Below are 27,683 nucleotides of genomic sequence, written 5' to 3'. Positions count from 1 at the left end.
CTTGTATGTGGCTAAGATTTAATACAAAACTAGCCCAATTCTGTTCTTTTTGCCAATCCTAATATTAATTTTCAAAAGCACATTTTAATCTACAGTGGCATGCTGGAGCCACTTCATGATACAGTGCGCACTGACTGCGTATTGAAGCTAACTATTTCAACTATGCAAATGAAGCTGTAATGTCTGTAATTAGAAGGGATCTCACTGTAAATCATTTGACGTGAATAAGCATCTTCATTGCACTTCAGAAAAGCCTTTTTAATTAACAAGATCTAATAATTTTAAAGGTTTAATGAACAATTACACTAAAACCAATGATAGCACCAAGATGATTCATCATAATTTACTGTTTTTTTCCTCAGATGTGATTTCTAATTATAGGATAGGCAGGATCATGATTGAGGTTCTACCCTTATCAATATACCATTTTCATTATAAAATGAATCCTCCCACTGCCTGATGATATGCATTCTAACTAATGGGAAGGAGAAAGATGAAAAAATCTTACATTTATTAAATATCAGTAATATGAAAATTTTCTTATGCGTTAACTCATCATACACACACACACACATACACATACACGAAATATGAGGAAACACATATATGTTCAGAAACTTCTCCAAAGGTTACAGAGATAATGAGTGAAAAAATTTGGGTTGAACACAGACTTAATAGACTTTAGGTCCAACACCCTTTCCACTATATTACATTGTCTCTTTTTTACAACATTGTAGTTATGTATTGTTATTAATTCAGCTTCCAAAAGTAGTACTTTAACTTCCATTTCTATTTCTGCATTTTGATAGATAATTGACTCTCATTTTTAATTTTTTATTTAAGGTGATTTTACTGGTTTCCATAGAAAGACACTGTCTTTAATATGTCATATGAATTTTAGATGTTCAACTAATTTATATATAAACAACATTTGTTGATAGCCGCCTATTTCTGTTAAAAATATTACTGTCTTCATTACACCCATGACTTCTGCTCATTGTCTGAACAAAAAGGTCAATATGGCTTTCCTGTGTCCCCTAATAACACTCACCATTGTCTCGTGAACTCTGAAACTTCTGTATTCACTTCTGTTTTTCTCCATTCACTGCCAAGCTAGTTCATTAGCTTGTCCTATAAGCAAACAGGTTTCAGCATTTCAAAGATTTTCTAAACACAATGCAAACATATAGATGTGGTACACTTTTCCTTGGAACTCAAGAGCAGAATGTAGTAGCAATTCTTAGCCCAGATAGCCAATGTCTTTGGGTTTTTTTCACCATATCTTATCTGTTTAATTCACAATATTATTAGTTGAATGAATTGAATGCCTGACTGAGGACCCTCATTTGTTCTTGACTTTTCACTCAGAAGGTTTGTATTATAAAACCAAACTACCAGAAATTCCAAAATACGTAATTGTTGGTAGTCATGATCTATTAGAATTGATAATGTAGAATTTGCCCCTCTCTTAAATGTTCCAAACTATGATCACCTGAACAATAAGCAAATAAATAAAATTTTCATTGTTTATTCTGCCCTTAATGGGAACTTATTTAATGTCAGTAAAATTAGATCTGAACCTGTAAAGTAATAAATAAATAACTGGACAATAAACATAAGGAAAGATTATCTTCCAACCACATTCACATCCCCAATGCCAAGCACAAATGTATCAGCTGGGAAATCTAATCTCTCCAGAGGACTAAGATCATCAAATGTTGTGGGCTCCATTAAAGGCTTCACATTTTACTTTAAATTTACCCATGGCCCCATCGAGTTAAAACTCCACAGCTCATATACCAATGCAATATAACTCAGGTTTTTATTAAACTGACTCAAAACACTTTAAAATGAAAACAATCATTCTAAAAGAAAATGTGCTCTGCAAATGAAAATGGCAAAATAAAAACATTGGTTCTAATATACCCAACAAGTCCAAGAGGTGATCCAAAAGAAACCTACAAAAGGCCCAAAGGAAAACAGCAACATTAACCACTTTGCATAACAGCTCCCAGTCAGTGAGGACTAATTACAAACTAGCCATCCCATATTTCTACGAAATGAAAACATAGTCAGTGTAACTGGAGAGTAGATAGTTAAGTCCTCTTCATTTAGCTCTGTATTGATAAAAAGAAGCTATTTCCTTCACTATTTGAAAATGTGCCACGATGTCATGTTAAGCAAGTCATACATGCTTAATGATAGAGTCTATCAGAAAGGAAATTTAAATCCTAGGCCCTGTATCAACAACAAGAAAAATGGGACATGTAGATCTTGCCTCTCTCCTGACCACACTGTCTCCCTATCTTCTCGCCATAGTTTACCAACATATGTTGGGTAACAGACAAGCACTATAACAAGCACCACAACAACATAAAAAGACACAGACATGGTCTTTAACATGCTTTTGCAGATTTCATAAGTTGTAGGGGTTGGGGGTGGGGGTGGGGGATGGGAAGAAAGGAAAGAAAAGAAAATTAGTTTTTATTTCTAGCAAGAAGCCAAATCATACAGTAGTCAATATGGGCTCTGGATCCAGGTCACATTGAGTTCACATCCCAGCACTACCACCTACTAGCTTTGTGATCTTTAGTAAATTACTTAACTATGTCTCAGTTTCCTTATCTGTAGAACAGGGTGATATTAAGTCTACTCACACCCTAATATAGGATAAACAATGAAGTATATGACATAAGCCTTCAATAAATATTTACCACTAACACCAGATACTACATGTTTAGTGCCATGCCATCCCAAGTGCTTTTGGAAGCACTCAATTTTGATATTCACATGACCCATACTAACCATTATGGTAGTTACCCTATTATACAGATGCAAAATTGGGCATGCAGAAAATTCAAATTTATTGTCAAATGATACATAGTAAATGGTAGACTTAATTGGAACTGAGATACGGAATATCGAAGGCACCCATAAATATATTTTGAACAAATAAATGAATGGGTTCTGAAGCTTATATTGGCAAAGCTCACACTCTTTTCACTACATGTTTCTATCTGACATGTAAATATCTATAAATCATTTTACTACATAGCAGCTCTAATAAATTGTTAAACAGCTATAGAAATCCAGTCAATGCTTCCATACTATGCTAGTCAGGGTTCTCCAAAAGCATTTATTATAGAGACTGAGAAGTCCCAAACTGGAGACTCAAGCAAGCTGATAAGTAGTTCCATCCAAGTCTGAAGGCCTAAGAACAGGAATGCCATTGGTGTGAGTTCCAATTCAAACGTCATCAGGTTCAAGACCCAAGTAGAGTCAATATTTCAGTGTCTGAATCCAAACACTAATGTTTCAGCTTAAGCAGTCAGGCAGGAGGAGGTCCTTCTTATTTATGGGAGAGTCAGCCTTTTGTTCTATTCAGGTCTTCAATTAAGTCCATCCACATTGGTGAGGATAATCTGCTTTGCTTAGTCTACCGATTCAAATGTTAGTCCTATCCAGAAACACCCTCACAGACATACCCACAATGATGTTTGGTCAAATGTCTGGGCACCTCATGGCTCAGTCAAATTGACACATAAAATTAACCATCACATATACTTTCAAAAACAAACCTAAGCTGGTGCTTTTATAACATGACTGAACAAGATTTCCCTTCCATTTAAGATAGACCTAATTAACTCATGTCCTAATCAGCTCTCCTGAAAGTGAACTGCAAATTGATTTAATCTTGTTTTCTTCACATTGGTCTTGCTCCTCTCTTGTAATCAAGAACACACCTTTAGGGTAATTATAATTTGCCACACAATTATGTTCAGAAAACTGAGTTTTCAAAATTCTGTTACAGCAAGAAAAAAAGGGCAACACATCTTGCAATATAAGACGATGGATACTACAAATCACCCTAGGCTCACAAGGCATGCTTGGTGCCCAAACTCAGATTTACTCTTAGGTCTGGCTCTTGACCCCAGATATTGTATCACTTGTCCTCCATTTCTCAGTCTTCCCAGCTCAAGACCTTAATATGCTAGCATGTGCAGCTTCTGAAACTATTTACTTATTTGCTCAAAATATATTTACTGGGTGCCTTCAATATTATAGGCATTGTGTTAGTCTCTGGAGAGGCAGCCGTCAACAAAACAAAGTCCCTGCTTGCATGGAGAAAAACTTTCTAGTGGGAAAAGATGTCACAGGTGTGACTAGCTAGGGCCAATGTCATTGGCAATAAAGGAATTTGCCAAGACAGTCATGGGTAAGAAAGGCAGATTTATTACAAAAAGTATAAAAATATGTTTCAAGGTTTTCAACAGGCAGCACAGTAGAGAAGGGGCTATCTGCAAAGAGGCAGGGGCTGGAGGGAAATTTTCCAGGGTCTTGCTAGAGGGGTGGTGGTGTTGGGGCTATGTGTGGAAGGAGGTCATTGTGCCCGCGGGTTGTTTGTAATTAGCCACCTCTCAGAACAATTGTTCATTGTTCTTCCCCACCTGGGGCCCTTCCCAACATGGGGCACCTTCCTTGTTGTTGCTTATTTATCTTATCAGGACTCTACATTCTTCCCCTGACAGAACAACAATGACAAATCTTTGGTATTGGGGTGGATGTCTCACCTTCCAACTGTTTCCTGCTGGCCTGGGGCATAGAGTTGACCCTACCTATGGTCAGTGGTCTGTCAGGAGACCTTGTGTGTTATTGTCCCAGATTGTGGGATCTAGGATATTGGATCTTGCTAGAAGAAGGGACTCATCAGAGAGGGGGAGCACATCACGGCAAAACTGGTGTACAGCTGAATCTAGGGGAGATTTGTAAAAGTAGCAGGCATCACTGTGGGAGACTGATATTCTGTTTGCAGCATCATCTGAAGGTGAAACTGCTGAATTATAGAAGATAAAAGTTTGTTTCTTAGGCCAGTTACTGAAAAGGCAAAAAAATCTTTTGCAGTGTGGCTGTTTTTCCTTATTGGAAGCCCATTTAGATAACCTGGAAGTTAAACTTAATTAAAAAATGTTTCAATTTCATTAGACACAGAAAGAATGTGTTCAGGGTTATGAGTATAGCAGGGGAAGACATGACTCTTAGGAACAACATGAGAAGTTTATTTTTTATTACATTGAGAACTTAGAAATATCAAGAAAAGCCATGGTACAGAATTAAACTATGTTAGAGGAAAAAAATTGCTTATTTTTTTTGACCTTCAAGATGGAACATTCTAGCCTTAGGCCATAATAACAGAATTAGAGGAAAAAGTTAACAGGAGCTGACAAAAACTGGAGAGATTTATTATCTTAGGTCTTATCCAGGGGAGAACAAGCTGAAAGTAGCAGAACATAGCAAAAGTTGAACTTCTGAGATATGATACTAGAAGTTTCTTAAAGAAACACTTATAAAAGTAAAAGTTCTTACAATTTTATTAAGAGCAGATTAATACCTTAAGAAAACCTTGCTTTAACATAAGGGACCAACATTATAAAGACTGTCCCAAATAATCTCCTTTCAATTGTAACCAACTTAATCACATGTAAAATTTCTCTCATAAATTCCCCTTTCATGAAGCTTCTCACAACATACACAGACCATCTATGGCATGTTTGGACTTTCTGATTTGTCCTAAACAACCATTGTTTTTTGTTTGTTTGTTTGTTTTTTAAGACAGAATTTTGCTCTTGTTGCCCAGGATGGAGGGCAATGGTGCAATCTTGGCTCACTGCAGCCTCTCCTCCTGGGTTCCAGCGATTCTTGCCTCAGCCTCCTGAGTAGCTGGGATTACAGTCATGCACCACCACACCCTGCTAATTTTGCATTTTTAGTAGACACAGGGTTTCTCCATGTTGGTCAGACTGGTCTTGAACTCCCCACCTCAGGTGATCTGTCCACCTTGGCCTCCCAAAGTGTTGGGATTACAGGTGTCAGCCACCACGTCCAGCCAACATCCTCCTTTTTAAACAACCAGTCATTCTACTTTAGGACAAGAATTTACTCTAGAAGATCCTTTCTCATATAAAAATATCTTATTTATAACCTTTTTTTATCAGCAATATCACTTTACCTTTATAAGGTATATATACCTTTATACATTTTTATGTCTCTCTTATTTCCTGATTCCCTTTAACTTGTTTTATATATAGCCTTTAAGTAACCTTTAAATTAGACAAAAATTATTTCCCTTTTGTTAGGAAGTTAAGGTTTGTACTGCATGCTTTGTGAGCTCTGTAAAGGGGGAGCAAATGAGGAGGTTATCTTTGTACTGTAGAAGTCACCCCCCCTCAAGAGATTGCTCAGATTTTTTGCTAGGACTTGTTTGAATAACTGTGGGCTATGTTGAAACCCCTGAGATAGGACTACATAGGTGGTTGGTTAAAGATTTAGGTAGCTTTCACAGGAGAAATAGGGCTATTAGAGGGAAACATGAATTCAAAGGTTAGGTAAATATTAAGCAGGTACACATCTTGGAAAGTATATGTTTGCCCCACAGGGGTGTGGCATAATTAGACATTACCAGGGACTGGTGGGAGAATGGTAATTGGTCCCTTAAGTAATACAAAGGGGTGAAAATTTTTTCTTTTTGAGGGAGGGGATACAACTTGCCCCCAGTACCTGACAGGATTTGGTGGAAAGTTGCTCAGAGAAGATTAGGATCAAATAGGCAGCTCTTTAACCCAAAAGAGAAATTTATAATTTTATTTGCCACCTCCAGAGTTGCCCTTAGCTTTGTCTTGCTGATAATGATGTCTGATTTGGAAGCCAGCTAGAGCAGAAAGCCCCTTCAGCTCAAGGCCATCAGTGGTTGAGATTCTATCCCAGGGGCCCTTCGGCCTTCAGAGCAGCCCTGTTTCCAGTGGCTCAGCTTGTGTTACGGGGGCAAGCCATGTGGGACTTTTCCCCATTTATTTCATTGGGGCAGTTTGCTTTCCAGTGGCCTGACTTCTGTACTGGTGGCAGTTACCTGGAGGAGTGTCCTTAGGGCAAATTGGAAGGGGCTGGGAATTGTAAAGCAGCCAACAGTTGAGCTGTCCCTGCATTCTCCTTTCTTCTTAGACTTGTTCTCCTTATTATCCTCTCAGTTATAAAAGATTGAGGAGGCTAATTTGAGGATTTTATGCGTAGGGGCCATGCTGTATTATACGTGAAAATTATATGTTTCTTTTTGAGAGTCAGAAGGTCAGATTTATCCCAATGTTTTAGTATGCAACCCAGAGATGAGTCTGAAGGAAGAGACAAGGTTTTTCTTATGGTACGACTGAAAAATAATGGGCTGCTGGGGGCTAATGACCACTGAGACAAAAACCACACTTTTTCTTGGGATGTCCCATCAAGGAAAACAGTTCTACTCATGTTCACTAAGGGACTCAGATGCACTTTCTTTCTTTTCTTTCTTTCTTTCTTTCTTTCTTTCTTTCTTTTTTTTTTTTTTTTTTTTTTTTTTTTTTTTTTTTTTTTTTTTTTTTTTTGTGAGATGGAGTCTTGCTCTGTCACCAGGCTGGAGTGTAGTACTGCAATCTCGGCTCACTGCAACCTCCATCTCCCAGGTTCAAGTGATTCTCCTGCTTCAGCCTCCCAAGTAGCTGGGAATACAGGTGTGCACCACCACGCCCAGCTAATTTTTGTATTTTTAGTAGAGATGGGGTTTCACCATATTGGCCAGGATGGTCTTGATCTCCTGACCTCATCATTCACCTGCCTTGGCCTCCCAAAGTGCTGGGATTACAGGTGTGAGCCACTGCGCCCAACCTCAGATGCACTTTCTAAAGGGGTATCCCACCTATTTGAAAGGACCTCTTGGTGCTGGGGCCTTATGCTAGATAGCCAGTCCAGGTACATGGTTATGCTAGGTGATCAGCCCAGATATGAGGAAAAAGGGTAAAGGAAAAACTCAGCCTGATCCCAACCCAGGAGAGGGGACGAGAAATGGGAGACTCACCATTCTTTGGCTGCTTAAGATCACCTGATTTGGGAAGGAGCAGCCAGAGCGGGAGGTCTGGCTGTCTTCACTGGAAAATGTAGAGTAAGAAACAGGGTCTGAGTCATCTAAAACTTGTGTGAATTCACTCTGAATGAGCTACTGCTGCCAGTCACATCATACAAAGGAGTTAGGGGGTTTAAATCAGAAAAGAGAGTAATATAGGAGTTTTAAAGAAATTACTTAGGCAGATAGTAAAGATAAGAAAGTCCTTGGTAAGGTTCTCCTTTTAATGAAAAGAAGTCCCCAAATTATTTTCTTTTCTAACAAAGAGCAGCCTGTAAAATCGAGCTGCAGACAAGCAAGCTGGAAGCTTGCATGGGTGAATGCTGGCAGTTGTGCCAATAGGATAAAGCTCTCTGGAACTATGCATGATCAAAGTGGTGGCTTCATCTTCCCTTCTTTGTGCCAGCCACGTTTACAATAAGGAGCAGACAACATGGTGCCAGTCAAGCAGAAAGCCCATTTGCATAAGAAGAAGATTAGGGTGGGGTGGCCAGCTTCCCTGCATGCTATGTAAATGTCACACCTGGTCAAACCAATCTGTGAGCACTGTGTAAACCAGACACTGCCTCCTAAAGCCTGTCTATAAAACCCAGTTCACTGCACTGTGGGCCGGAAGTCCCACTTGAGCACCCCTCTCTCTTGCAAGGGAGAGAGCTGTGTCTTTCTTTTACTTATTAAACCTCCACTCCTAAACCTACTTCTTGCATCTGCATCCTTGATTCCCTTGGTGTGAGATGACAAATCCCAGGTATTTACTCCAGACAACGACCCCGCTTCATTTGCAGAGAGAGTCTTCCTCCCTTCCAGGCAAGGCAGTCAAACCTCTTCACCCTTTGGCTTTCAGGCAACACAAGAGAGCAGATCTGGCCAGTTACCATCAGTTGCCAAAGGGATATTACAGGCTGGTTGCTGAAAGGTTGAAAAGGGAAAATAAACTTAGGTCCCTCACCCAAAGACGTGGTGGCAGTCAGAGATTTCCACATGGACACCTTTCATTTCCACCAGAGTGCAGCCCTGGCCAGAGACCTTATGTTGTCTCCATGCTTAGACTCTGTCCTCCAAGGGTCTCGAGTTGGAAAACAGAAAGGGAGAAGGCAGAGTTCCACACAGGGAGAGAGGTCTTCATATAGTCACTGTATGGGCCACCAAAATGTCTCAGGTGCAGCTAACTGGGACCAGTGTCATGGGTGGTAAAGAAATTTACCAAGACAGTCATGGGTAAAGAAAGGCAGATTCATTAGAGAAAGTATGAAAATATGTTGCAAGGTTGCAACAGGCAGCACAGCAGAGAGGGGGCTGTGTGCAAAGAGGCAGGGGCTGGACGGAAGTTTTATAGGGTCGTGCTGGAACAGGCAAAGTATGAAACAAGGCGTTGCTGCTGGGACTACGTGTGGAATGAGGTCATTGTGCCTGTAGGTTGTTTGTGATTAGCCATCTCTCAGAAAAATTGTTCATTGTTCTTCCCGACCTGGAGCCCTACCTGACCTGAGGCCCCTTCCTCATTGTTACTTACTTAACTAATCAGAACTCAACAGAAGAGATGTAACAAATCATCAGTATGTCCAGTGGTGAGCTACACAATGGAGAAAAAACAACAGGGAAAAAAAAAAAAGATAGTGTATGCCATCTAGAAAATGTTGCAATTTTAAATAAATTGATCAAAGAAAATTTACTGAAAAGGTAACAGTTAATCAAACCCACATGTGGAGTCCAATGGAGGAATACTCCAGCCAGAGATAAGAGCAAGTGCAAAGACCCTGATGCTAGATGTCTAATGCATTTGAGGAATAACCAGTAAGGCAGGAGTTTGGTGGACAAGTTGAAAGGTGTAGAAGGTGAGGTCAGAAAAGTAAGAAGAAACTAGATTGGGAAACAGAAGAAATCAATATCAATGTCTCACAAAATATAAGGAAGGCAAAAAAATGCACAAAGGAATATTATATACTGGTAAAATAAACAATAGAATAAGACGGTAGGCCCCATTAACATCATTGTACCTAAGAAGGGTGATTCAAAGTATTTGAAGCAGCAATTGACATAAATACAGAAAAAAAAAAAGAAATAAAAAATAGTAATTGGAGATTTTAACACATCTGTCTCCGAAACTGGTAGATGAAAGAGACAAAAATAAACAGATATTAGCCGGGCGCAGTGGCTCACGCCTGTAATCCCAGCACTTTGGGAGGCCGAGGCGGGCGGATCACGAGGTCAGGAGATCGAGATCACAGTGAAATCCCATCTCTACTAAAAATACAAAAAATTAGCCGGGCGCGGTGGTGGGCGCCTGTAGTCCCAGCTACACGGGAGGCTGAGCAAGGAGAATGGCGTGAACCCGGGAGGTGGAGCTTGCAGTGAGCCGAGATCGCGCCACTGCACTCCAGCCTGGGCGACAGAACTAGACTCTGTCTCAAAATAAATAAATAAATAAATAAAAATAAACAGATATTAAGAATTTGAACATTATTTTAAATATATGAGTGCTAATACACACACACACACAGAAAAGGAGAAAAGGAGAAAAAGAAATCTATACTAAAAAATAAGGCACTCAGGAAATATTTACAAGAGTAGACCATATGTTGAGACAAAAAGGAAGCTATAATAAAAGCAAAAACGTTAATATTATGCAGACTATATATACTGACCACAATGCTATAAAATAATATTACAATTTAGGCGGTGCACAGTGGCTCACACCTGTAATCCCAGCACTTTGGGAGGCTGAGGTGGGGGGATCACTTGAGGTCAGGAGTTCAAGACCAGCCTGGCCAACATGGTGAAACCCTGTCTCTACAAAAATACACACAAGCACATATTAGCCAGGCATAGTGGTGGTGTGCTCCTGTAGTCCCAGGAACTTGGGAGATTGAGGCAGGAGAATCACTTGAACCCAGGAGGCAGAGGTGGCAGTGAGCCGAGATTGCACCACTGCACTCCAGTCTGGGTGACAGAGAGAGACTCCATTTCAGAAAAAAAGAAAAAAAAGAAAAAAAATTAGAAAACATAATTTTATTTAATTTATTTAATTCGAAATATTTAATTCGAAAATAAAAACAAAATAGGGCTTGAAAATTACACATTAGAAAAAACTAAATGGCGTATTTCTAAAAAGGAAAATCACATAGGAAATTTAATGTTTTGATGTTGGTGATTATGAAAACAATATATGTTAAAATTAGGGGAATATAGCTAAAAAGAGTAAGAATTTTTTTACCCTCAAAGAACCAATTTTCACTTTTGAAGGGTGATACCACCCCTGTTGAGAATGCATATCCTAGATCTATCTCCTAATTTACAGGAATTGCAGGGCACAGAGAGACAAATTAAGCATCACCACAGGGATGCAATCACCAAGACCAGAGAGTACTTATATGTTGTTTTTTTTTTAATGGAAGGATAAAACAAGAACATTTTTTTAAACATTTACCTATAAGGAAATACAACTAATAAGGTGGAATAGACGGTGACAGAAACCAAACTTATTTTAGTATATCTCATTTTGTAAAACTGGCTTTGCAACTATTAGTTTTAATAATTATAACTAAAATTAAATAAAAAACTAATTTTCCAAATGTAAAATCAAAATAAAACAATGAAAATATAAGACAAACTGTAGGAAAAATTTAATTTTTCAACAAATGTAAGAAAAAAATGAGAAGGAATACATAGATCAAAAGACACTTCAAAGATATAACAAATTGCAATGTATAGAACATTTTTCAATACTGATACCAACAAATGACCTATAATAAATTTTTGAGATGACTAGGGAAAATTACTAGTAATATCACTCAGTTATTAATATTGTAAGCACAATAATGAGATTGTGGTTATATTTCAAAAAAGAATCCCTATTTTTTGGAGATTCACATATAAATATTTGTGAATCAAACATTACACTGTGTGGGAAGGAGAGAAGTGGGACAGGGTACTGAGGAGACCATATTGTCCAGGACTAATTGTTAACATTGGATGCAGGGTAGATGGAGATTCTCTATTTTGTTCTCTTTCCTTTATATATACTTAAAAATTTCCATTATAACAGGGTTTTTAATGACTAAGCATTCATCTCAAGAAGTTGAACAAAGAAAAATAGAGCAAATCCAAATAAATAAGAATGAAGAAAATAATAAAGGTGAGGGCAGAATAATAGCAAACCCAAATGCTGGTTGTTTAAAAAGATTAACATAATAAGATAAGTATTCACATAGTAACATTAAGAGAAAAAGGAGAAAAGCATAAGCTAAACTAAGTATGAGAAAAGGAAATGAGAGAGCAGAGATTTAAAAATAAGGAGCAATTATATGTAACTATGCACTAATAAATTTGAAAATATAAGTGAAATAGAAACATTTTTAAAATTGTGTAAAATGCAAAATTGGTGCAAGAAAAAGATAACTGTAATAGGGCAGTCATAAAGGAATGGAAATGGTAATCAAAGACTGATCCTTCCAAAAAAACGCAGGGTATCTTAGCTTTACAGATACATTCTATAAAATTTTCAAGAAAAAATTATTTACCGTCTTTTTAAACATTATTTTATTAGGTTGGTGCAAAAGTAATTGCGGTTTTTTTAACGCAATGGCAAAAGGTGCAATTACTTTGGCACCAACCTAGTATTTAATGCTTACAATAACTTCACAAGTAAGCTTGTATTAGTTTTATTTTGCATATGAATAAATTGAGGTGACGGGGGTGCGGTGGCTCACTCCTGTAATTCCAGCACTTTGGGAGGGCGAAGCGGGCGGATCACAAGGTCAGGAGATCGAGACCATCCTGGCTAACACGGTGAAACCCCGTCTCTACTAAAAAAAAGTACAAAAAATTAGCCGGGCATTGTGGCGGGCGCCTGTAGTCTCAGCTACTCAGGAGGCTGAGGCAGGAGAATGGCGTAAACCCGGGAGGTGGAGCTTGCGGTGAGCGGAGATCGCGCCACTGCACTGTAGCCTGGGGGACAGAGTGAGTGTTTCAAAAAAAAGAAAAAAAAAGAAAAAGAAATTGAGGTTTAGATAGTTTATGTGATTTGTCTACAGACACATGGATAGTAAGTGATGGAACTGTCATATGAACCTGTCTAATTAAGACAAAGGCCATGTTCTTTCCTTTATACTTTACTTTTTTTTTTTTTAACTTTTATTTTAAGTTCAAGGGTACATGGGCAGGTTTGTTATATAAGTAAACTTGTGTCACAGGGGATTGGCGTATAGATTCTTTTGTCACCCAGGTACTAAGCCTAGTAGACAGTAGTTATTTTTTTCTGATTCTCTCCCTTTTCCCATCTTCCACCCTCAAGTAGGCCCCAGAGTCTATTGTTCTCCTCTTCATGTCCACCTATTCTCCCACTTCTGAGTGAGAACATGCAGTATATGATTTTCTGTTGGTGTGTTTGTTTGCTAAGGATAATGGCCTCCAGCTCCATCCATGTTCCTGCAAAGGACATGATCTCATTCTTTTTAAGGGCTGCATAGTATTCCATGGTGTATATGTACCACATTTTCTTTATCCAATCTGTCATTGATGGACATTTAGATTGATTCCATGTCTTTGCTATTGTGAATAATGCCACAATGAACATATGCATGCATGTGTCATTAGGGTAAAATGATTTATATTCCTTTGGGTATATCCAGTAATGAGATTGTTACGTTGAATGGTAGCTCTGCTTTTAGCTCTTTGAAAAATCACCACTGCTTTCCACAATGGTTGAACAATTGACACTCCCACCAACAGAGTATAAGGATTCCCTTTTCTCTGCAACCTCACCATCACCTGTTATTTTTAACTTTTTAATAGCAACTACTCTGACTGGTATGAGATGGAATCTCATTGTGATTTTGTTTTGCATTTCTCTAATCATCAGTGTTGAGCTTTTTTTCATGTGCTTGTTGGCTGCATGTATGCCTCCTTTTGAAAAGTGTCTGTTCATAACCTTTGCTCACTTTTTTATGGGGTTGTTTGTTTATTTTTCTGGTACATTTTTTTAAGTTCCTTACAGATGCGGATATTAGACCTTTTGTCAGATGCATAGTTTGCAAATATTTTGTCCTATTCTGTAGGTTGTCTTTTTACTCTGCTGATAGTTTCTTTTGCTGTGCAGAAGCTCTTTAGTTTAATTAGACCCCATTTGTCAAGTTTTGCTTTTATTGCAGTTGCTTTTGGCATCTTTGTCATGAAATCTTTGCCAGCTCTATGTCCTGAATGGTATTACCTAGGTTGTCTTTCAGGGCTTTTATAGTTTTGGGTTTTACATTTAAATCTTAGTCTATCTTGAGTTGATTTTTGTATATGGTATAAGAAAGAGGTCCAGTTTTAATCTTCTGCATATGACTAACCAGTTATACCAGCACCATTTATTGAATAGGGGGTCCATTCCCCATTGCTTATTTTTGTCAGCTTTGTCGAAGATTGGATATTGTAGGTGTGCAGTCTTATTTCTGGGATCTGCCTAGGTCTTTTTATTAGGCTAGAGTAATCTTAATTTCAATGTCAGATAAGGACACTAGAAGAAAAGAAAATGATAGTTTTGTTTCATTTATAAATGTACATAAAATATACCTAAATATAATGTTAGCTTATTTCAATACAAAAGTGCCCTCAAAAAATAGTAATATTGAGCTGAAGAGGGCTTGTCCAAGGAATGTAAGAATGAGTCACCTCAAAAATATTAGAGTAATTCCTCATGTCAATAGATGAAGACTCTTATTTTGATGCCACACAAAATAAGAGTTGGTTGGGCTTACCATGTGTTTATAACATTATATTTTAAAAGAAAGCTATAAATGGAAGAAATTCTTTTTGTAGGTAATAAATAAAATTATAAAAGTTAATCTTTGTCAAGTGGTTACTATGTCCAACACTATGCACTGGGCATCATATATCTCACTTAATCCTATGGCAATGCTGTGATACTAAGGAGTACTCTTAGAGAGATTAATCTATTTCCCTAAAATCATAGAGCTAAAAAGCGGCAAAGGATTGGTTCAGAACCAGGTCTTTTCAATGACAAAGCCAAGTGGTGTTTGCATACTCCACACTGACTCTGTATGAGAACCAAACCAACTTCATTGGTTTCCATCAAGATGTGCCATCGAGATCTGACTTTGTAGTGGGGTCATTTTGCCCTGAGTAGGTGTCAGTGCTCCTGATTACCTTAAATACAGGTGTCTATGTTTTGACTTAGAATAATTATAAAGAACCTCAGATGCAACTAGGCCTCATGGAAAGAATAATTTAAAAGGCAACAGAGAAAACACTAAATCTGATCCCAGTGGTCTCAAATATAGTAAAGCAAATCAGAATTCACAGATAGAAAGATCCACAAATCCAGTGTCATCAAGAGCATTCTGAGATACACTGATTTCAGTAAGTGAAAGACAGATGTAGCTTTTCATAAACAGCCATAAAATCCATTATAGTTTACAGAAAAGCAGCTATGTACTGATTACTATTTATTATTATGAACTTCAATCTCTGTCCAGTGCAGAGATGTAAGGGATGTGATTTTCCTCACCTTAATGTTAAATGGGGACAGATGACAGCCAAGATGAGAAAGTCAGAGTGAAAATCTATGGAAGAGTTCCAGGAACCCTTGTATAGAACCTTCCCAGATCAGCTTGACAAAACTGGCAGAGTCAATCTAGAGAGCTAGAGAAAGGAAATGCTGGGGACAGGTAACCTGGAAAATTGGTCCTTGGAAAGTTACCTTTGATTTGCCCTCTGGATAAGCAATCAGGAATATGCTGGGGTTGTTACTAGTTATATACATCTTGTTGGCAAGCAGAAGAGGAGCTGGGAATCTACAGAATAGTCAAGAGAGGCAGGATTTAAAAAGCAAAAGGTCTGAGAGAAAGGTAGAGGATACTACTCATGCAAAATTCCTGTCCCAACTGACAGTATCATTGGCAGTACCTTGGTGGGGCCCTGAAGACCATTGACAGCTGCCCCTGTGGCTAGAATTGTGGTTGTCTCTACTGGTCTGTATAGCATCTGTATGTTCTTAGTTATATCCTTGACCTACATTAAAAGGAGTTGTTTTATTTACCAGTATTTATTGGCATCTTTTTATTAATCATATCACAATTCTATTACAACAGGAGAAGAAAAGAAGGCTCAAAGATCTGAAAGTCACATAACTTTTACTAGGTTTTGACAAACAGTACTTACTCACTGATATTGAACTTCTAGTGCTTCTTACTTGGCTATAATTCTCCCTTATGAAAATACTAAGCGTATATTAGAATAAAGGATTGTGATATAAAAGAAGGGATTCAGGACCATTTATTTGCCACCACCTATGCCAGGCAATGCATATACGTTATTTTAACTCTTTATAGCAAACCATTTTATAAAGAACAAAACTTTTGCCATGGATGTGATTGAAAGACTACATTTTTCAGACACAGTTAAGTGTTGACATGTGACTATGTTCTAGTCAATGATAATATAAAGAAGGATTTTTAGAAAATTCTGGGAAGTGTTCTTTAAAGGTGGGATCATGCCATTCTTTGCTTTCTCCATTCTGCTAGTGCATGTGAGGCTGGAACTCCAGCAAGTATTTGGGATCTTTAAGGCAAAGACCACAGCTTAGAGGATCAGAGCTGGTTTATGCCCAATCATAAGGATTCTGTACCACACTTCTTGTCTTCTCCTGTATGAGAGAGAAAGACGTTCTTAATATAATTTAGCCAGCATTGATTTAGGGTTTTCATTATATGCCACTAAACCTAATTGTAACTGGTAGAAGAACATAACTAACATTCCAAGTTCACAGACCTAGTAAACAATAAAGGCAGGATTCAAACCTGTTCCAAGTCACTTTTGAATGAGGCCAAAGTATTCTAGAAAATAATCCGGTGAAGATAAATATGTCTTTTAGATTTAGTTCTCCAGGAAAATTCTGAGACAGAAGTTGGAGATTTAATAGAAGAAACTTAACTGGCAAATTCTACCAGGAACCACCTCCATAAGGACTGGACATAAGAAGAAAATGAACTGTGAATTCAGTTGCAATTGAGAATTCAGTAAATCCCATGGGGAGCTTCAAAGTTGGAAGACTCTTTAGAGATGTCTCAAATGTAGGCAGGAGAGCAGGTCCTTTGGGCCCCACCTTAACCAGTCATTGAATGCCGGCTGTCCGCAGTGAAGGATCATAGCCTTGGGTGAGGTAGCTCCTGGGAAGGGGCTCACTTCAGTGGGGCACATACCTGAATATCCACTGTACACAAGGTGCTATGCAGACTACCATGAGAAATATAAGGATGATTTGGATATATGTTCAGTTCTCAAGAGAACAAAATGTAGATGACAATGACGTATCATGCAAGGCTGAAAATGACATTTGTAATAAAAGAAACAAACATATGTCCTGAGAATTTAGAGGAGGAAGACATTATTTCCATCTGAGAAATTAGGAACATTTTTATGGAAATGTCAGCACTTCGGCTGGACCTTGTAAGTGGGTAAGATTGGAACACGTAAAGCCAAGAGTGGGCTTATGAGAGGTATTTTAAGATGAGGAAATAATGGCAACAGAGATGAGTAAGAAGAAAGTTTCATTTGGTTTAAGTAAAAAGTAATGAAGGCAGATAGAAAAACTTCCCATAACAAAATAAGCTTAAGGAATATTTTGCCAAGAGTTGCAAATTATAGAATTAATTCCATAAGCATGAGGGGCTGCTTGAAGCACTTGGAGATAGAGAATGACATACCAGAAGCTTTATTTCAGGAATATTAATCTGGATTAGGGAAAACTATATGCCCTTAAAATCTTCATAATCTGCTCTTTAGAGAGGAAGAAATATCACAACTATTGTCTGCCAGGCAGTTACTTTATATGTTGTACTAAATAAGTAGTGTCATGGTTTTTCATTAACCGATTTTCTTCCCATTGTGTCAATATTTCAGTCCTGGATTTTAATCTTATCTCAAAAAGACATTGTCTTTGTTCAAACTGCTTTTTCCAGTAATTAGTCTGATTATGCACTTTAAACACTAGAGAGAGCTCAGGGATCTCAGTCACTCATTTCAGCCCAAGATCTAACAAGGGCCAAGGTCAAAATAGAGACTTCAAGGACATTCAGTGGGGACAAAATTAGCAACACAGCATACCCAAACTTCCCAAAGAAACAATTTACTGTTAGAGATATGCTAGAAAAAAAAAATCAATTATTTGATAAATATGTCACCATTCTGTTATTTGTGTAATAGGAAAAAAATTAAAACATACCGAAACAAAACAAAAATGCACCCTGTAGTCTAATTCAGTGATGATGACAGTTCTGTCTGTATGTGTAGTGGTTAGAAGTGCAGGCTCCAGAGTTAGATCCTGGCTCAGTCACTTACGACCTGTATTCCTTGTCCAAATTACTATACAGCTCTACACCCAGTTTTTCGTCTGCAAAATTGGGTCACTAATTGTGTCTGCCTCAAGGGATTTATGAAGATTAAATGAGTTACTATATATCAGTCTCTTACAACAGTGTCTGGCACAAAGTAAGCACCCAGTCAATGACAGTCATCATCATTATCATCATCATCTTGCTGATTCACATCACCTACTCACACAAATTTTTGTCATGTTGATATATTTGCATTGCTTTACATAGCTCTGTATATGCGTTTCTTATTATCATTCGGATATTCAATATCAATGTTTAGTCAACTGTGTTTTCTTTCTTGACAACTCAGATTATTTTTAAACAATATTCAAATTAAACTACTTCTTTTTTAATCCTGAAAATCTCTCAGTAGCTGTAATTCTCTAGCAGCATCTTTCCATCTGTTGCTTCCCCTCCACCCTTCCACCTTCCTTTCCCACATTTTGTTCAGAAATAACAGAACAGATTAGGCAGCAGTCCTCAGGATCCCTGGGTCCTGAGAGCTGTGTCCTACTGCATGGTGATTGCTGAGGACCACAAACACACTGACTGACTCAAGCCAACACAAATCTTTTCTCCAGACATTATTCATTCATGCTAGGTCTGTGTCACCACCATTGGGGTGGAGTTGGGTGGAAGAAAGAAAGGTTAGCGCCTTCTTCCTCTATACAATTTTCTCTTTTCTCTTGCTCCCAGTTTAAGTTATGTTTGTGCTAAAAAGGCCAAGCAGGACTAGAAAAGCACCTGTAGGAAAGGTGTGAACACTCCTTAAGTGTTAAACCTTTAATAATTAAGAAGGAGGGGAGTCCTTTTTAATTGTCCACAAGTTGTCCAGCCAAGTGCCCTCAGTCTAGAGATCACTTGGTAACATAGGAAGAAGGCTCTTGCCTTCCTCCACGGGTAAGACCAAGGGGACAGATCTCACAAGTTCCCTGTTGTAAACCACCTTCCAGGCATGTGGGACTGCAAAATTCCCTTCCCAACCAGCCCAGAACTGCTTCCAGTCTGCTCACTTCATTGGTCTTCACTAGGTCCGGAGCAACTATTTATATAACATGGACAGAGCTTGGATGTGCTGACAATGGCATCCATCCACGTGAATGTAAAGCCCTTTGTGATACCTGACAGAGCCCACAGTATGCAAAGAATGGAGCAGGCTGCAGGCCTCAGCCAGCGGGTAGGGGCCATACACCTAGTGCTGCCACATTCCAACATAGAACCCAGAGGAACTAAGGATTCTTAAATTCGAACTTGGCCTTCCAGCCATTGTGAAGCTAGGAACGAGGTAGGAGGACAGAATGTAATTTACATAGCACTCTGTTAGTTTAGTTAATAACTCTTTTAATATTTACGTTGTAAGTCCCCATTTGTACTCATGTGCCACATCATGTTAACATGAGCATTTGCCTGGATCATGCTCTACATTCACCATTCCTTAAGAACCAAGGGTGGCCTGAAAGATCAGAGGCCTAAAAGGATTTGGGTCATGAACCAGGACAGGTTTAGCCTAATGAATAGTACAGAAACCAGTATGGATAGGCACTTTAAAATGCCTAGATGATTCAAATACCTTTGTAACTCAGCACCTAGCATAGTGACTTGTCAAATGAAAAATGAAGGAATGAATGAACCAACTTTCCCAAAGTCTCAGACAACTTGAGAAACTTGAATATAGCCTTCCATTTGGCAGCAGCATTGCTGGTAATATGTGCAATTGTCTTTGTGCCTGAGGAGCAATGAAGCTGATAAACAATAACAATAGCTTTGAAATTTGCATAAAATGCATATAGAAAGAACTATTTTCTGCTTTTTAACAACACATTGAGGTACTCACATGTGTAAACCAGGAATGCTACACTTAGAAATAAGTGCCACTTACGCTTAGCTCCTTGATTACATATTCAAATAAATGTACACAGTTTTATTTGAATGTACAATCCTATGTGAATGGGAACATTCAAACTCATTTGGTCCATTTATTTAGATCTCTGATGGCTCATTCTAGTAAAATGTATGTACTTTCCTCATTTTTCTTTTCAAACCATTAACTGGAAGAAACATAATTTAAAGCATTTTGTTAAAACAGCATTAAGGATGGTGAGTTGTTTTTTTTTTTTTTTCCTTTCTTTCTGGTGCTGCTCCATTGAACTGCAATGCATAGAAATGAATGCATTGCCACAAAAATGAATATACATTACGTACAACCTCAACAACATTCTACTGAGTAAAATGCCCTCATGTATAACAATGAATTGTTTTATGTATAAAGAAAAAATATTGGTTTCACCAGAACTAAAGAGAAAAGAAATGCTTCTTTGCCTCCCCCACCACTTCAACTATTGTGGATTGCAGGATTGGTTGGGGGAAGATAGAAAATAGGTGTTTGTCATTATATAAATGTTTAGCAGGTGATGGGGGGAAAAAACAGCTCCAGGAAATTAGAAGAATATTTTTGTGTGTGAGGTATGTGGTGTGGCCTTTTCCAATCTTACAAGTGTACTCCACAGCCACTGATCTGGGGAGTGATGGGATTGGAGCTGAATTTCCAAAAGGTTAATCTTGGAACTGTGTGTAAAAGGGCAAATGAGAAAGAGTAACTGGGAGAAAGGGGAGTAAATAACCGTTAGTCTCAATGAGAGTAACAAGGGCCTGAAATGGGGTCACAGCATCTGCAAAGGGAGATGGGGACGTGGTCAGCAGGTACTGATGATGGAAAAAGGAATGCGGCATTTGCAGTCAAAAGGGTATTACTGCCTGGGCCGGCACGGTGGTTCACGCCTGTAATCCCAGCACTTTGGGAGGCCGAGGCAGGCAGAGCACCTGAGGTCAGGAGCTCGAGACCAGCCTGGCCAACATATAGTGAAACCCTGTCTCTACTAAAAATACAAAAATTAGCTGGGTGTGGTGGCACATGCCTGTAGTCCCAGCTACTTGGGAAGCCGAGATAGCAGAATCACTTGAACCTGGGAGGTGGAGGTTGCAGTGAGCCAAGATCGCACCACTGCACTTCAATCTGGGCAACAGAGAGAGACTCCATCTCTCAAAAAAAAAAAAAAAAAAAAAAAAGAAAGTATTACTGCCTGTCCTCTCTCCTGAACCACAGCCCTTCACTTTAATACTCTGATGGACTTAACACACAGGGGTATCTTTCAGAAACTCAAAATGCTCACGATCCAGCATGAACTGACCATCTTTTATTTTTGTTTTTTTTCCACACAGTTCAGGGATATGTTAAAATTTTCCCCATCCTAGGAAACATTCTTCAACACTGTTTCTCTGATCAACTCTGAGTCTCTTCATCAAATTACTTTTGCCTCTTGTCTCACACATGTTTAACCACAACTTTCCTTCCTGCCTCACTGTTCGAGAGGGGACAGCATTTGGACAAGGACAAAAACGGTAAAATGAGCCTTAGATGGAAAGGGTGAAGGGATGGGCAACAAGTGTCTGCCTACCTTTTAGGCTTCTCATCTCTCTCTGGTCCATTTCAGATAGTAAGATGAGGCATAAGATGATTATCTGGGAGGGAGGTTTCCTTCAGGGTTTGAGAGGAGCCAGGGTGGGCACAGAGGACCAACTTGAGCCAGTTTAAGCCCCAACCTGTGAAAGGAAGTAAAAATTCAAGCCAAGACCCCCACAAAAACAAAATGTGCATTTGGCTGCAGCAGCACTCTGTGTTTTTCTGAGCAAATGTAACCTGGCAAAAGTCAGGCTACTCTTCACATCTGGCATAGTTGGAAGGAGAGGTTCCCAACAGCAGGAAAGCCTATTAATGCCTCTACCCAGTGGAATCTTGCTTCCATTCCCATTGCTTTATAGAAACAACTCTGGGAAATGACCTTTTCACTTCCCATCTGTACACCCTCTACCTTGTGCTGCCTGGCTCTCTGTGGTGGCCCCTGGGCACTCCTGCTTCTTTGTCTCCAGGTTGTGTCGGGCTCCCTCCACCCTCTCCAACTGCTCATGTGCAGCCTGCACCTCAAGCTCTTCTTCCTCCTCCTCCCTCTTGCCCTTATCTCTCTTCTGGATTTTTTTCTCCACCAGAAATCTTAATTCATCATATGGCTTCAAAATCCACATCCACCCAGCTAACTCCTACATCTCTATCTCTAGTTCCAAAATCTCACCTAAGCTCCAGCTTCATATTTTCAAATGTCTGCCAGGAATCTTCTGATATTTTTTCAGGCTTCTCCAAATGAATGCATCCAAAATGAAGCTTACCAGCCTACTTTTCCAAACCTGCTTTTTCTTCTGAATTTCCCTATAACGCAATGCTCCCAACATTCCTACTCAAAGTCTAATTGTTATTTATTCATTCATTGAAAGAAAGCCCTAACTGAACACCTGTTATGCTCCACAAACTGAGGTAGCCTCTGGGTACACATTCCTGCTGCAGGCACCCGTAACTCATTTTTTTTTTTTTTTTATTAGTCCATCTATTGCTAAATTCTAATAACTCTATCTTGGTAATATCTTTCAAATTCATTCTGTCTTATGGAGTCCGGCTTTTACTATTCAAATTCAGACCTTCGTGAGTTCTTAGATGGATCATTGCTATGGCCTCCCACAGTATATTCCTCCTTTCTAATTCATTTGACAGTTCATCCCCAAATTAATCTTTTCAAAACACAATTTTCATGGATCAGAAGCCAACATAGAGAGTGGAAAGACAGCTGCATCCCAACAAGCTATATGACCCTTTGCAAATCACTTACTACCTTTTCTTAGCCTGTTTCTTCTTTTGTAAAATGGGACTAATGATTCTTTCCTCATCAGGGATGTTGCCAAGATTAATGAAATGATACTACCATGATTCTAAGTATTTTCAAATATTACTTCATTAAATTCTTTCAACAATGTCATGAAGTATGTACTATTAGAATACCCTTTTCACAGATAAGGAAACTGAGGCACAATGAGGGGAAAGTATTAATAATTTGCCTTAACTCATATAGCTAAGTAGTACAAATTCAGGATTGGAACCCAGGCAGTCAGATTCTAGAGTATAGGCTCTTGCCTGACACATTGTAGGCAAAAACAGGAAATAAAATGTTAGTTCCTGTCATCTTCCCAGATATATATGAGCTTATTTTTCTCCTTTTTGCACAAACTAGATAGAGTTACATTTCTAACACTTGCAACTGAGTCTTAATATACGTGCCAACCAGTTGAGTTCAACTCTGGTGAATAGTAGGGAGCACAGGAGCATCTCTGGCGGCCAACAAATCAAACTCCACACAAAGTCTTGTAACTTATTAATAATCTCTTTCAAATACATACAAAACATTTTGTTAAAAGGAAGAATGTACAGAAAGCTTGACAAAAGCATATTTCTAGAGTAAATTCTCTAAACAAAATCTCAAATGTTTACTCAAAAGCACAGGTAAATTCCAACAATCAGCTTTTTAGTTCAGACTGTATAGTTTAGATGTCGAACTTCCTCTCTATACTGGTATTGCTAGTGTCTCACTTGAAGTGAACCTGTTGATAAGCTAATAAACTTGAACTTGGCATATAATCTGCATTTGTTCTTCCATTTCAGGTTATTTATTTACTCATTTAACCATCAGTCAAATATTTGGGCAAAGTTTTAGATTAATGTGTTAGATAGAATTGCCACCAGAAAAAGGGTTGTTAATCATGCCAATGTCTACTTTGCATTGACAAATAAATATTTCATTCAATAAGAGCTTTGTCTCTTAAACATCTTACCACCCTGAAGCCAAAACTGTACTTTTACTTCCCCAGTCTTTCCCTCCCCAGCCATAAAATGGACTCAAGTCTTCAGCCCTGGGAGCATTCTCAGCACGTCTTCTCTGCAGCAGGACTTAGTAGGAGAGTCGTCATTTAGACTCTTCAGGTTTATCTTTATCTTTTTATCCTGAGGCTGCACATCGTACACACAGAATTTCTTTTTAAATTATGCAATTTAAGTTAAATAGTTTCAGCTATGCTGGCATTGTAAGCAAAGAATGTGGAACAGGAGTTTAGAGATGGCGAATGCTAGTCTAGCTTTACAATAATGTTGTATAAAAATCAACCAACTAAATGAGTTTAATACATGTCTGATGAAATAACAATACACCTGGCTGTATGTAATTTACAGGATCTTAATAGTTTGTATTGAGTTTTCAATGCTCAAGGCTAAATAAATAAATAGCCTGAAGTTTGAGTACTAATGTATTACCAGTATCTTTCTTCATTCAAGTACAGAAGGCATAAAACTGAGCTGGATGTATTGTCTGGGTTAGAATTAATCTTTAGGCAGGCAGATGGCTTTTTATTTTTAAACAATTTATGTGAATTTTTCTCATCTCCGAAGCAAGCCTCATTAAGATTTATGGGCTTTGCAAATAATTCTAAAAGTTTTTATGGAACCACAAAGTTGTTCTTTAAAACATCCAATCTCATGTTTGAGGAAAATGATAAACAGGTGACTTGCTCACTTCTGTGTGATTCTTTCAATGAGAGGATTGACTATCAATAAATAAGCTCATCTTTTTTTCGAAATGTCAGGTTTTTAAATATACCTTACTTATCTGCAGATAACAAGTACATAAGAAGGATGAAGCATCTGTACTAATAGTTCCACTACATCTCCCTTTTTTGACTCATGAAATTCAGGAAAGCCCAAGAAAGACTTTAGAGTAATAACAACAGCTTTATTAATCATCAGAGTAATCCATTACTGTAAATCCTCCCAATGGCTTCCCATCGCCTGTAGAATAAAATTCAAATCCCTTAGCCTAATAAATTGTTGATGACCACCACCTTACCTACCACTCACATCTCACTGTAGCCCTCCTTGCAGATAACTCATGAACCTTAGAAGCTAATTCTTCTGCCTGATCCACCCACAGCCAACACAGAGAGCCAATGTTCCATGCTATTTCCTACCTCCGGGCCTTTGCTGCTGCTTCCCTTTGCCTAGAATCACTTCTCCCTCCTCTTAGCCCATCAAATAACACTTTCAGATTAAGTATAAACTCCTTCATGTATCCCCCTTAGGACTCTATTCCTACCCAGCGAGAGTTGACCTGCTTCTTTGTTTTCAACCATACTCTGCATATGTTCTTATAATAACATCAGTAACACTTATTTACTTATTTACTTATATGTCTATCACCTATTAAGAGATTATGAACTCCTTGAATACAGAGACCATTTTATTTATCTTTATACTCTTACTGATTAAAACATAGCTCACATACATTAGATAATAAATGGTGAGGGAATAAACAAACACGTAAATAAATAAACTTTGCTTCTACACTAAAATTGAAAATGGGAAGGAAAGTTGAGCTGGGAAAGTTAGCCCAAATTTCTTAATCATCCTTTAAAAGTTCTATCTGAGCAGACAACAAGACATGACTTAAAAGCGAAGGGTTTTTTCTATTGAGAACAAGTGGTCTGAAATAACACGTTCAGGTCATTATGGCTACAAACCTAATGCCCTTAAAGTCTGAGGTGATGAACACAACAAAGAGTTTGTTACTCTTCTGGGAAAACCACTGTTCACACAAATGACTGTTGTTTTACAGAGAAATAAGAACCTTATATATTTTTTTAATTTGCCATTTAAGGGTATGCCTGTTTAAAAATACAGATTCCTTGACCCCATCCCAGCCCCACTGAATGAATCTGAATCTCTGAGGATGCGGACTGTGTGGCTGCATTTTTTGCAAGCTTCCCAAACGTTTCCTAAAGTTTGATAACCACTTCTCTCCATACAGCTGGTAGACATTGATGAGTATCAGTTTATGCCAAAAATCCCAGGTACTGCGGAGGGCTGTGATTGTTTCTCCCCATTTCCTGACAGTTCTTAGAACTGGAGCTTTGTATTTTTCTTCTCTAATGCAAAACTAGCAGCCCAATTATACATGACTTTCTGACCCCCAAATTGTATTATTGCAAGGCACATTTTTTGAGGTTTGCTTTGAAAAGCACTTCAAAGTGACAGATAATCCAGAGTTCTCTGATTAATTAAAACTGTAAGCCCTGCTGGGCACACCACACCTGTGCTCTGCTTTCTGCACTAGTCGCATCCAATTTGCTATAGGGCACAGGTTTATGGGCTTGAATCTGATCAATCACAACATTAGTTTCAGAACATGTTAATTAATATAATTACATAATTAATGCCAGTAGGTGAATTAATATAAGATTTTATGGGGGTAAATTATATGCAGTGCATGTTAGAAATATGCTATAAAATATTTCCTATCAGCTAAAGTTACATTATTATGGTATTTTCAGCAAATTTACACAGATGTAGTAAGATTTAATTGTCCTCTTACATGTCTAATTTACCAGGATACTATTTTATTCTTTCAGCTCTGGATCCTGAAAGCTCTCCAGGTCAGGCCACAGTTGTGTTATTATTTCATTGTTGAGCTCATGAACTTTTCAACTTATCTATGAAGTAGAATTTGATCTGTTTGAACAATAGAGAGTATATGAGTTTTTGAGTAATGAGTCAAATGTTCAAACAATAGCTTTTTTCTGAGGTTAGGGCCACAATTGCAAAATAAACCATTTTCCAAGGAAGTCTAATGGTGATCATTCTTCAAATTCTTCTCTTCTTAGAAAAATGGGCTGTGCCTTGAGGTGGTTGCATGTTTTTATTTGCCTTTTCACTGATTTCATTGAAGAGTAGATACATAGTTTGCTTCCACTTATAAATTCATAAAACTGTAGAATATATGAGCCAGTGGGACTTTTGAGGTTAACTTCCTTGTTCAAGGTAAGGTCAGTGGCAAAAATGGGACTACAATCAGCTCTAATCTTTCTACGGTAACCAAATACCCCTTTTCCTAAAAATTATCTTCAACCTCTTTTCCTTGTCCCTGTTTGTTCACCTTTTACTTAGCTCTTCAGGAACGCAATTAAAATCTTTACCTCCACTCCACTAGGCACTTACTGCACTGCAAGTTTATCTATGTGTTTACTCTGAAGTTCCAGGGACAGAACCTTGAGACAAACTTCCAGAACTATCTGCCCACTGCGAGATTGCCTCCAGACAAGTGCTAATTTACAGTCTGGCTTTGCCCATGATGGCACCACGCAGGCCACCCAATGAATAAGACACTGAACAAGTCATGTAGACCTGGCACCTCCTTGCTCACTCCTCTGCATGCTATTCACGCTAAGTTCCCCTTTCAAGCCCCTGCTTTCTGCCCTGAAAGCTGAAGTGGTGCCCTCAAGGCAGGTGCCTGTACTACCTCCCCTCAGCTAGCTCTGGAATAAGGTCACTTTGTGTCTCCCAGACCTCGCTCTTGTTAATTGGACACTGCAAATGGCCAGTAACTGGACTTGCATTTGGTTACATGACTAATGACGCTTTCTCCTGTTTTATAAATTCAACTTAATTGATTTAACATATG

At 38.4% G+C, this 27,683-nt stretch overlaps 1 long non-coding RNA gene across 1 annotated transcript in view; it reads right to left on the bottom strand.

Moving 5' to 3' along the window:
- Window positions 1-589: 589 nt before the first annotated feature.
- Window positions 590-27,683, bottom strand: part of LOC126936632 (uncharacterized) — a 43,684-nt gene continuing 16,590 nt past the window's right edge. Inside the window, exons 3-4 of the long non-coding RNA XR_007719466.1 lie at window positions 21,756-21,900; window positions 590-1,131 (exon numbers count right to left, since the gene is read on the bottom strand). This is a non-coding gene — a long non-coding RNA (uncharacterized LOC126936632). The remainder of the gene's footprint in view (window positions 1,132-21,755; window positions 21,901-27,683) is intronic.

Source organism: Macaca thibetana, chromosome 14 (genome assembly GCF_024542745.1).
Source record: "Macaca thibetana thibetana isolate TM-01 chromosome 14, ASM2454274v1, whole genome shotgun sequence".
Lineage (NCBI taxonomy): Eukaryota > Metazoa > Chordata > Mammalia > Primates > Cercopithecidae > Macaca > Macaca thibetana.
This window is presented reverse-complemented; position numbering and strand designations above follow the sequence as displayed.